At 40.5% G+C, this 12,409-nt stretch overlaps 1 protein-coding gene across 10 annotated transcripts in view; it reads left to right on the top strand.

Moving 5' to 3' along the window:
* The window catches only part of ZMYM4 (zinc finger MYM-type containing 4), a 153,844-nt gene that overhangs the window by 41,768 nt on the left and 99,667 nt on the right, over nt 1-12,409 (top strand). The gene's annotated exons all lie outside the window — the stretch shown is intronic.

The following is a 12,409-nucleotide window of genomic DNA, read 5'->3' as shown; positions in this document are numbered from 1 at the left end:
CTAAAAACACAAAAAATTAGCTAGGCCTGGTGGCATGCACCTGTAATCCCAGCTACTCAAGGGGCTGAAGTATGAGAATCGCTTGAACTCAGGAGGTGGAGGTTTCAGTGAGCCGAGATCACGCCATTGCACTCCAGCCTGGGCAATAAGAGCAACACTCTTGTCTCAAAAAAAAAAAAGGTCATAAATGAACTCCTGTAGTATATAATGTTTTGGGACTGGCTTCTTAGAATCAGTATTTTATCACTTCAGGCCTGGTATGGTGGCTCATTCTGTAATCCCAGCACTGAGCCATGAGCGTACCACTGTACCCTAGTCTGAGTGACAGAGGGAGACCGTGTCTCCAAAAAAAAGTCACTTCAAGTGAGATCTAGATGATGAATTTGGAGGGCTGTTTTACTCTCCCTTTTGTGTTGTAGTTGCCATATATGTATATATTGAAAACCCTTTAATATAATAACTTTTACACTCCACTGTTAAACGTAGGTTAAAGAGTGAAAAATAGCCGGGCGCGGTGGCTCACGCTTGTAATCCCAGCACTTTGGGAGGCCGAGGCGGTCGGATCACGAGGTCAGGAGATCGAGACCATAGTGAAACCCTGTCTCTACTAAAAATACAAAAAAATTAGCCGGACGTGGTGGCGGGCGCTTGTAGTCCCAGCTACTCGGAGAGGCTGAGGCAGGAGAATGGCGTGAACCCGGGAGGCAGAGCTTGCAGTGAGCCGAGATCGGGCCACTGCACTCCAGCCTGGGTGACAGAGCAAGACTCCGTCTCAAAAAAAAAAAAAAAAAAAAAAGAAGTGAAAAATAAAACAATAGTCTATATGTAGAAATAGTTATATTTATTCAGATATTTATTATTTCTGTTGCTCTTCATTTGCAGTTTTCTACATTTTCTTCTGATATTATTTCACTTTTGTATGAAGAGCCTTTCTTTTTCTTTTTCCTTTTTTTTCGGGACGAGGTCTCACTCTGTCACCCAGGCTGGAGTGCAGTGGTGATCCTAGCTCACTGCAGCCTCAAACTTTGGGCTCAAGTGATCCTCCCATCTTGGCCTCCTAAAGTGCTGGCATTACAGTCATGAGCCACCATACCCTGCCTGTTTTTCTTTCTTTTGGCATCCATGGTTTCTGATGGAAAGTCTGTAGTTATAAGTAATGTGTTGTTTGTCTCTGACTGTTTAAAGATTTTTTTTGTTGTTGTTGTTTAGGTTTTGGCAGTTTGATTATGAGTGTCTTGGTGTATATATCTTTGGGTTTTCCTGTTTGACGTTTGCTTAGCTTCTTGAATCTGCAGATATCTGTCTTTCATCAAATTTGGGAAGTTTTCAGCCATTATTTCTTCAGATATTTTTTCTGCTCTGCAGTCTTTCTCCTCTGCTTCTGGAACTCTGATGCCATAAATAATATACCTTTTTATACCTTTATTGTGATAAAATATGCATAACATAAAATCTTCCATTTAACCATTTTTAGGTGTATAATTCAGTGGCATTAAGTACATTCGCATTGTTGTGCTACTATTAACACCATCCATCTCCAGAACCCTCTACCTTATTCTTTTTAAAGTCTGCATAGAATTTTGTGTATAATCTGTCTTAATAAATTAACCATTTCCCTGCAGTGGGATTTTAAAGTACTTTTTTATTGTTCAAATTATGTGGCAGCAAATGTCTATCTTAAGTTTTTTTCTTTTTCTTTCCTTCTTTCTTTCTCTTCTTTCCCTTCTTTCTTTTCTTTCTTTCTTTCCCTTCTTTCTCTCCCTCCTTCCCTCCCTTCCTTCCTTTTTTGAGACAGAGTCTCACTCTGTTGCCCAGGCTGGAGTGCAGTGGCGCAATCTTGGCTGACTACAACCTCCGCCTCCCGGGTTCAAGTGATTCTTGTGCCTCAGCTTTCTGAGTAGCTGGGATTACAGGTGTGTGCCACCATACCTGGCTAATTTATTTTATTATTATTATTGTTTTTGGAGACGGAGTCTCACTCTGTCACCCAGATTGGAATGCAGTGGCACTATCTTAGCTCACTGTAATGTCTGCCTCCTGAGTTCAAGTGATTCTCCTGCCACAGCCTCCCGAGTAGCTGGGACTAGAGGCACGTGCCACCACAGCTGGCCAATTTTTGTGTTTTTAGTAGAGACAGGGTATCACCATGTTGCCCAGGCTGGTCTGGAACTCCTGACCTCAGGTGATCCACCCGCCTCAGCTTCCGAAAGTGCTGGGATTACAGGTGTGAGCCACTGTGCCCCGCCCCGGCTAACATTTTTATTATTATTAAATACGGGGTTTCACTATGTTGGCCAGGCAGGTCTCAAACTCCTGACCTCAAGTGATCTCCCTGCCTTGGCCTCCCAAAGTGTTGAGATTACAGGCGTGAGCCACTGCACCCAGCCTGTCTTAAGTATTTTAAAGGTAAACTTTTATCTGTCACTTTTTCTTTTTCTTTTTTTTTTTTTTGAGACAGAGTCTCACTCTGTAGCCCAAGCTGGAGTGTAGTAGCATGATCTCAGCTCACTGCAACCTCCACCTCCTAGGCTCAAATGATTCTCGTGCCTCAGCCTCGCGAGTAGCTGGGACTGCAGGCGGGCGCCACCACACCTGGCTAATTTTTTGTATTTTAGTAAATATGGGTTTTCACCAGGTTGCCCAGGTTGGTCTCAAACTCCTGAGCTCAGATGATCCACCCAGCTCGGTCTCCCAAAGTGCTGAGATTACAGGTGTGAGCCACCTCACCTGGCCTCTGTCACTTTTATTTGCAGTGACAGTCTTAGAAGTTGGAAGATTGTAAAGGTTGTGTGTATTGGCTAAAATGAAGCCTTTATTATTGGGATTTTTATTTTAAAAATTTATGTTAAAAATGTATATTGTATTTTAAAGGCGTATATAATATGATCTATGTGAACAAATGTGAGCCTGAAAGAGCCAGTCTTTGAAGTTGGATCCCAAGTGGCTAACTGGGCCTAAGTTTAAAATAGAGCCTAGCAACCATTTGCTGACTAGAGGTCATTCACATACTCTTAGTTCCTGAAAACTCACACCTCTTAACTTTAGGTATCACTAATTGGAGAGAAGCAGTCCAAGGTTTTTATTTTTACCTTAAATAATTGAGAAAACTTTTATTTGTTGTTTTAGTTGTAAGTTTTATGGTTTACATTGTGTTTGCTATAGACTTTAGGAAGCACTGAAAATAGTTTCTTTGAGGAATGCCATGGATTTTATCATAAATATTCCTGATTCTTCAAACTTAGTAAACAATTCTATACATTATTTTGGACTAGTAAACTTCATGACAAAAACTATAGTTTATTTTTCTTTCCCTCAAAAAAATTAGTTTACTTTCGTTTTTGAGACGGAGTCTTGCTCTGTCTCCCAGGCTGGCGTGCAGTGGCGCAATCTCAGCTCACTGCAACCTCCGCCTCCCGGGTTCCAGTGATTCTCCTGCCTCAGCCTCCTGACTAGCTGGGGTTACAGGCGCACGCCACCACACCTGGCTAATTTTTGTATTTTTAATAGAAATGGGGTTTCACCATGTTGGCCAGGCTGGTCTTGAACTCCTGACCTCAAGTGATCCACCCACCTCAGCCTCCCAAAGTGCTGGGATTACAGGTGTGAGCCACTGCGCCCAGCCCCAGTTTACTTTTAAGGGTAAATACAGTACTTTACACTTGCAGATTGAAAGGGAGACATTAAGTATTCAAAAATGATTTTTTTTTTTTGCTGGGGTAGTTTGATTTCTATCCTTAACTTTTGTGAAAAGAAGTCATTAAAAAAATAATTTTGGCTCGGCGCGGTGGCTCATGACTAATCCTAGCACTTTGGGAGGCCGAGGCAGGCGTATCGTCTGAGGTCAGGAGTTCAAGACCAGCCTGGCCAACATGGTGAAACCCTGTCTCTATTAAAAATACAAAAATTAGCCAGGTGTGGTGGTGCGCATCTGTAATCCCAGCTACTTGGGAGGCTGAGGCAAGAGAATTGCTTTAACCCAGGAGGCAGAGGTTGCAATGAGCCAAGATCACGCCACTGACTCCATGGGTGACAAGAGCAAGAATCCATCTCAAAAAAAAAAAAAGTAATTTTAAGGTGATGGCCTTTTTTTTTTTTTTAAAGCTATTTTCTCAGTAATGGACTCTGTTCTCTATATTCAGTGATACATTTTGACTATTTTATGTTTATCAGGTTATTGTAGCTATTCAAACAAGTTTTTTCATTAAAATATATAATGTAAATTTAACACTCAAAAGATATGTTTTGCAAAACTTCAATAGAACATTTTTAGTAGCTGGCTTGTTAAGTTTTTTTCTGAACTTGAATGTAATTCAGTTGCTTTATTTTATACAATTATGAGTTGTAAAATGCAACTTAACTCCATTGCTTCTACGTAGAACTTTGGTTTTTATTTTATATAACATTTAAAAAAAGTTCTACTAAAAAAAATTACTAACAGCACATGAAATGTGTATTACAGACAATAAGTGTACCTACAGCAGGTTGACAGTTAGCCAGTCTTTTTTTGATGGAGAAACCAAGCCTGTTTTTAGTTTATGTCAGTATAATTTCTGGGAACTAATCATTTTGTTTAATTAACTTTACATAAATTTTGAAATGAATAAAAATGCGAAAAGAAGATGTATTTGCTTCTTTTTTAAAGGAAGAATTGTTAATGTCTTAAAAAGTCAGGCTCACCCCTGTAACCCTAGCATTTTGGGAGGCTGAGTTGGGAGGATCGCTTTAGCCTGGGGGTTTGGGACCAGAATTGGCAACAGTGAGACCCTATCTCTACAAAAAAACAAAGGAAAAAATTCACTGGATGTACCTGTAGTCCCAACTACTCAGGAGGCTGAGACGGAAGGATTGCTGGCGCCCAGGAGTTCAAGGGTGTGGTGAGCAAAGATCATGCCACTGCACTCTGGCCTGGGTGATAGAGTGAGTCCCTGTCTGGGAAAAAAAAAAAAAAATTATTGTTATTTGTCTTAAAAAGTCATTTAATTAAAAAGAAATACTTTGTGGAGAGAGAATTAGACCTACTTTTTATAGTTTTCTTAACAAGTATTCAGTGTCCATTATATAATACTAATTTGAGGTTTTAGTTTATGCCTAGCTTGAGAGTGAATTGTGAGCATTAAATTTGAATGTTTGGAGAGAGTTTTTAGGATTATGTAGCCCAACTTTATTATATATTCATTATATGGGTAGAAGAAATTGAGTCCCAGAGGAGTTAAGTTTCTCCCTTAAGCTTTGTTTGTTAGTAGCAGAACAGTGACTAGAATATTACAGTATTGAAATTAGTGGTCTTTCTCAAGACCTACTGTATATTTGGTAGCAAATGTGTAATAGTAAGTTAGTCCTCACTTTTATTTTGTTCTGATATGCTTGAATTTCAGTTGCCAAGGTTTAAATGCCAGTTCTCTAACAACACAGTTCATACTTCATTTACCATGGTATATTAACTGTAAGCAATTGCATGAAGTATAAACTTCAGTGCTAGCTCTTGTGTTAACAAATTACTATGTAATTAGCAGATGTCTGTCACAAACAGTGACTAATCACATCACTTCTTTCAGAGTCTGTGTTGGAGTTTGTCACTCTGTATCTGTTATTTAGTTCATACACAGACAGCAAAGTGTGTAGTTGTGTTGCATCCTTGTCTTCCAATTATAAACTCATGTGACATTTTATAAAAATGGATACTCAAGAGGAGAGAATTTGCAAAAAAAAGATGAAAGTTCAGAAAAGGAATCAAAAGTGATAACACAGGAACTGAAAAATTAGATGTGATTAGACGATTCAAAAACGGTGACAGGTAAGTGAAGATAGGACAAGAGCTAGGCCTGCATGTAATTACAGTATGAACTGTATTGAAAAAATTCAACCGGTGGCTCACGCCTGTAATCCTAGCACTTTGGGAGGCTGAGGCAGATGGATCACCTGAGGTCAGGAGTTCGACACCAGCCTGGCCAACATGGTGAAACCCTGTCTCTACTGAAAATACAAAAATTAGCCAGGCATGGTGGCAGGCGCCTGTAATCCCAGCTACTTGGGAGGCTGAGGCAGGAGAATCACTTGAACCTGGGAGGTGTAGGTTGCAGTGAGCCGAGATCGTGCCATTGCACTCCAGCCTGGGGGACAAGAGCGAGACTTCATCTCAAAAAAAAAAAAAAAAAAAAAAAGTGAAATTGCTTCAGCCAGGTGTGGTGGCTCAGGCCTATAATCCCAGCACTTTGGGAGGCCGAGGCAGGTGGATCACCTGAGGTCAGGGGTTCGAGATCAGCTTGGCCAACATGGTGAAACCCTGTCTCTGCTAAAAACACAAAAAATTAGCCAGGTGTGAAGGCGGCACCTGTAATGCCAACTACTCAGGAGGCTGAGCCAAGAGAATCGCTTGAACCCGGGAGGTGGAGGCTACAGTAAGCCGAGATTGCACCATTGCCCTCCAGCCTAGGCAACAAGAGCGAAACTCTGTCTCAAAAAATAAATAAATAAATAGATAGCTTTATCGTGTAATTTAAATAAATTGTATTAAGAACAGACCCTAGTCAGTTTGGCTAGCATTCAGGCTGAATTATTGAAGTTAGTTATTGCACTGAAAGAAAACTAATTACAAGCCAACAGAAGGACTTCCTGTTGCCAGTAAAGGCTGGTTTGATCATTTCAGAATGGTCATGGATTATTGATAAGTTTTCTGGTAAAGATGCTAGAACAGATAGGGATGCTGCTGTGAAATTTGTGCCCAGATTCCAGAGATTACTTAAGGCAGGTAATTATGATCATTAGCTATTTAACATGTTGATGGAATAGGTCTTTTTTGGAATGCAGCCCATCATTAACTTAGGCGATGAAAGACATAGGATCTCCAAGTGGCCATAAAGGGGAGTGTGTAGATATGTCACCTGAAGAATTCAGTGAAGACAAACTTACAAACATAAATTAGGAAAATGTTGTAACAAAAAGACGAATGTCATAGTGGAAGTGATACTGGTACAAATTTCACAGTAACACAACTCATTGAGATACTCACAAGATTGAAAGAGCAAGGGGTATAATTTAGGAAGCCAATTCAAATTTAGAAGGGATTGTGGCAATTTTTTTTTTTTTTTTTTTTTTTTTTTTTTTTTTTTTTGAGACGGAGTCTCACTCTGTCGCCCAGGCTGGAGTGCAGTTGTGCAACCTTGGCTCACTGCAACCTCTGCCTCCCGGGTTCAAGTGATGCTCCTGCCTCAGCCTCCCAAGTAGCTGTGACTATAGGCACGTGCCACCATGCCTGGCTAATTTTTGTATTTTTAGTAGAGACAGGGTTTCACCACGTTGGCCAGGCTAGTCTTGAACTCCTGACCTCAGGTGATCCACCCACCTTGGCTTCCCAAAATGCTGGGATTATAGGTGTGAGCCACTGTGCTCGGCTGACAATTTGTTAAGGCATGGAAAAGTTGCTTATTCTGTATCACAAGTTACATAGGAAAAGACAAAGGCAGGCACTGTCTACTCCTGGTAGGGTTTTTTTGTTTTTTAATTTGAGGCGAAGTCTCGCTCTGTCACCCAGGCTGGAGTGCAGTGGCATAATCTCGGCTCACTGCAACCTCTGTCTCCCAGGTTCAAGTGATTCTTCTGCCTCAGCCTCCCAAGTAGCTGGGATTACAGGCATGTGCTACCATGCCTGGCTAATTTTTGTATTTTTAGTAGAGACAGGGTTTTACCATGTTCGCCTGGCTGGCCTTGAACTCCTGACCTCAAGTCATCCGCCTGCCATGGCATACCAAAGTGCTGGGGTTACAGGCATGTACCACTGTGCCCAGCCATATTCCTGGTAGATTTTTTACAAATAAATAAAACCGTTTGATTCTCACATTTTAAATTATAACATAGTAAGCAAATATTAGTTATACAATATTTTTTCATTTCCCTACACATTTAAACTGACAGAGTTTTTTTGTTTTTGTTTTTGAGATGGAGTTTCGCTCTTGTTGCCCAGGTTGGAATGCAGTGGCATGATTTTGGCTCACCACAACCTCCGCCTTCCAGGTTCAAGTGATTCTCCTGCCTCCTGAGTAGCTGGGATTACAGGCATGGTCCACCAAGGCCAGCTAATTTTGTATTTTTAGTAGAGAGGGGGTTTCTCCATGTTGGTCAGGCTGGTCTCAAACTCCCGACCTCAGGTGATCAGCCCACCTCGGCCTCCCAAAATGCTGGGATTACAGGTGTGAGCCACTGCGCCTGGCCAAACTGACAGAGTTTTTAACGTTTCAAGTGTTTTGACAGAAAAAGATCATGGAACAATTTTAATTTTTCTCTTTGATCATTAAGATTGCTTTGCATGGTTTCAGCTCTCATAGTCGTTTTTATATTTCTGCGTGGTAGCTGCCTGCATAAAAAATGTAATATCGCTGGGTGTGGTGGCTCATGCTTGCATTCCCAGCACTTTGGGAGGCTGAGATGGGAAGATCACAAGGCCAGGAGTTCAAGACCAGCCTGGGCAATATAGCAATACCCAGTCTCTACAGAAAATTTTAAAAAATTTGCTAGGCGTGGTTGTGCACACCTCTAGTTCCAGCTACTCGGGAGTCGAGGTGGGAGGATCCCTTGAGCTCAGGAGTTTGAGGCTTCAGTGAGCTGTGATCATGTTACTGCATTCCAGCCTGGGCAACAGAGCAAGACCCGTCTCAAAAAAATTTTTCCGAAACAAATTTCTCACATTGAGAAACTTGAAAAAAATGATTGTAAAAATCATCAGGATTAATACATTTGAAAAACTAAGGGACATCCAAATCAGAGTAGCAACAGGGAAAGACTGACATTACTCATTGTGGCGGTTGAAGGAATAGGAATAGGATTGGACATTTGATTTGGAGTGGTCTGTTGAAAGTATACAAATTATTTGAAACTTCAGTGGAAACTTTGGGAGTTTTGGAAAATTTAAAGTACACTCTATGGTTAAGTTTTTTAAATAAACAAGTTTCAAACTAATTAACTAATAGAAGTGATTCTTTTATTCAGCAAAGACTGAGTTTTTGTTATATTTTAGGCAGTGTTGTAGGTGCTAGGCTACTAAATACAGAACAAATAAAAATCTCTTTAGGCTAGTGTGATACTGTGATATAATAGGAAATACATATTTGGTCTCTGCCCCAGGTTCCTGGCACACAGCTCCTAAAACTGTTGGAATCTCTGAAGTGATAAGTGTGGATTGTGTACTAATGAATGACTTGGGCTTAGGGCCAAGCTTTTCCATAGCTTCAGGATGGGGCTGGTCACCAAAAATACCAAGACATGACTAGAGGGCTGAACATCGAGTTGAGCAGCAGTGCCAATGCTGCTCAATCATGGCTACATAATGAAGCCTCCATAAAAACCCCAAAGGTAAGGTTCAGAAAACTTCTGGATTGCTGAACCACGTAGAGGTGCTGGAAAGGTGGCATGCCCAGAGAAGACGTGGGAACACCGTGCCTCTCCAGCATATATCATCCTATGCATCTCTTTCATCAGGTTGTTCACCTGTATCCTTTGTAGTATCCTTTATAATAAACCAGTAAATGTGTTCCCCTGAGATCCATGAGCTGCTTTAGCAAATTAATTGAACCTGAGGTGGGGGTTGTGCGCACCCTAAGTTACATAGCTGGCCAGTTACAAGGTCAAGTCACAGCCTGGGGCTTGTGATTGGTATCTGAAGTGGGAGGCAGCCTTGTTGGACTGAGCCTTCAACCTGTGGGATCTGACTCTTAATTCTAGGTAGATAGTGTCAGAATTGAAGTGAATTATAGGACACACAGTTGGTGTCTGCTAGATATTTGGTATGTGATGAAAAAGTCCCACATATCTGGTCACTGAAATGTTCTGTGTTGTGAGACTGTTACAGGAGAAAAATAATCTTTTGTTTGTTTTTTTCTTCAGGGTGCACTTTTGCCTGCCCTGGCTTTGAGAAGTGTAGGATTTCTAATCCTTTATAGAATCTTGATTTCATTTAGGTTCTATTGAAAGAAACTAACTAGATTGTTTTTTGTTTTTAATTTTTGACATTATTCTAAAGGTCTTTATATAAAGCGTTCCTTTTTATTGATTTTGTGTTTAGTCTCCAAAGTTGGATTAAAACTCAAGGTTTGTATAACCCCTGTTATCTGTCAGCAGGTTGGTCTACAAAAAGAATGGGATATGACCTCATACAGCTTCAGAAACCTGTATGGGTACTTGATTCCTTATAGCATTCCCAACTTGGGAGTAAAGTTATTGTAATTGTTACATAGTCACATTGGTCATAGTATCACTAGGAAAGAGCTGTGAATTCTACTTTGTTCGGGAAGTTGGGTGTGTGTGGGTTGTGTGTGAGATTATGGTACCATAGAGGAGTTGCAGCTTTAGCTTGAAGCTGAGTATGTGTTTACTATTGAATTAAGACTGGAAAAGCTTAAGCACTGTGCACAATGGCCCAGATGCTTGAAACTACCTGAAAGGTTGGGTGAGCAGCTATAGGTTATTTATAATAGCTGGAGCATTTGCTTACAGGATGGGGATGTAATAGGAACGTGAAGGCAGGAAAAGATAAAGCTATAGAGGAAGTTAGGGCTAGATTTTGGAGAGTCATATATATCTACAGAAGTTTGGACATTTTTCTTGGGAGACTTTCAGAGCTGTGTATGTGTGTGTGTCCTTCCCCTTAACCTCTCAGTACCTCCATTTCTTCACCTATAAAATAGAGGTGTTAACAGTACCTACCTTATGAGATTTTTGGGAGATTAAATTGGATTAAATAATATAAAGTACTTGGAAAAAAAGTGTCATAAACTGGGCATGGTGGTGTGTTCCTGTAATCCCAGCAACTCATGAAGCTTAGTTGGAAGGAATTAAATTTAAAAAATTAAATATTTAATTTTTTTAACCTAGTGATCTTTTTTAACCTAGTGATCCCACTTCTAGAAATTGATCCTACAGATATACTCACATACCTAAGCCATATCGTATGTATACAGATGACAACTGCAATATTACATTTGTAAAAAAAAAAAAAAAAAAAGCAGGAGGCAACCTTAAAATGTTCATCAGTATAATATAATAAGAGACTATGCAGCCACTGGAAAGAATGAAGTAGATCTCTGTATAAAGATAATTTTCCAAGATATACTATTGGGTTTTTTAAAAACAGGGACATTTCTATGTCTCTCTTCATTTTGTATCTTTACCAGTCTGAGAGAAAATGGCATCTCAATTTTGATTTTGGGTAAGATTGAATGTTTAGTACTTGTTTATGTTCTTTGATCACTTTCTGTTGGGATAGTACTCTTTAATTGAGTCCAAGATTGCTTTATACATAGAATATTAACCATTATTATACTACTACTACAACTTTTTCACTCAGATTACCTTTAAGCTTTTCCAAACAATTTTTTAAAAATATAGTCAAACTTTAAAATCTTTTTCATGAAGATTTCTTTTTCTGGTTAAAAGACTTTTCTATCTTCTAGGGCTTTTATTTTTTTTCAGTTTATTTTTAACTTATCTGGGATTAATGTTGATGTGAAGTAGTGATTGTGATCCAAATTTTTTCACCTTAAATGGTTGTCGTCTTCTAGTTCTCTTTTTTCCTTTAGGAGTGAGAATAGATCATTGGGTTTAGTAGTATGGAGGTCGCTTATGACCTTGACAAGAAAAGTTTCAGTAGAAATAGTGCGGGCAAAAGCCTTACTGAAGTGGGTTCAAGAGACAGGTGTTGTAGGCAGCATGTATAGACAACCTTTTTTTTGTTTTTGTTTTGTTTTTTGAGATGTAGTCTTGCCCTGTTGCCCAGGCTGGAGTGCAATGGCGCGATCTCGGCTCACTGTAACCTCCGCCTCCCGAGTTCAAGTGATTCTCCTGCCTCAGCCTCCCAAGTAGCTGGGACTACAGGTGTGTGCCACCATGCCCAGCTAATTTTTTTGTATCTTTAGTAGAGATGGGGTTTCACCATGTTGGCCAGACTGGTCTTGAACTCCTGACCTCGTGATCCACCTGCCTCGGCCTCCCAAAGTGCTAGGGTTACAGGCATGAGCCACCACGCCTGGCTTTTTTGTTTTGTTTTGTTTTTGTTTTTGAGACAGCATCTTGCTTTGTCCCCTAGGCTGGAGTGCAATGGCACAATCTCGGCTCACTGCAGCCTCCACCTCCTGAGTTCAAGTGATTCTCCTGCCTCGCAGCCTCCCAAGTAGCTGGGATTACAGGTGCCCACCACCAGGCCCAGCTAATTTTTGTATTTTCAGTAGAGATGGATTTTTGCCATGTTGGCCAGGCTGGTCTTGAACTCCTGACCTCAGGTGATCTGACCACCTTGGCCTCCCAGAGTGCTGGAATTACAGGAGTGAGCCGTTGCACCTGGCTAGACAACCCTTTTGAAGAGTTTTGCTGTCAAGGGGAAGAGAAAAATGAGCAGTAGCTCTAGGGGGCTAGAGAATCATGA

This window comes from Symphalangus syndactylus, chromosome 12 (assembly GCF_028878055.3).
Source record: "Symphalangus syndactylus isolate Jambi chromosome 12, NHGRI_mSymSyn1-v2.1_pri, whole genome shotgun sequence".
Lineage (NCBI taxonomy): Eukaryota > Metazoa > Chordata > Mammalia > Primates > Hylobatidae > Symphalangus > Symphalangus syndactylus.
Note: the sequence above shows the minus strand (reverse complement) of the source record. Positions and strands in the feature narration are given on the sequence as shown.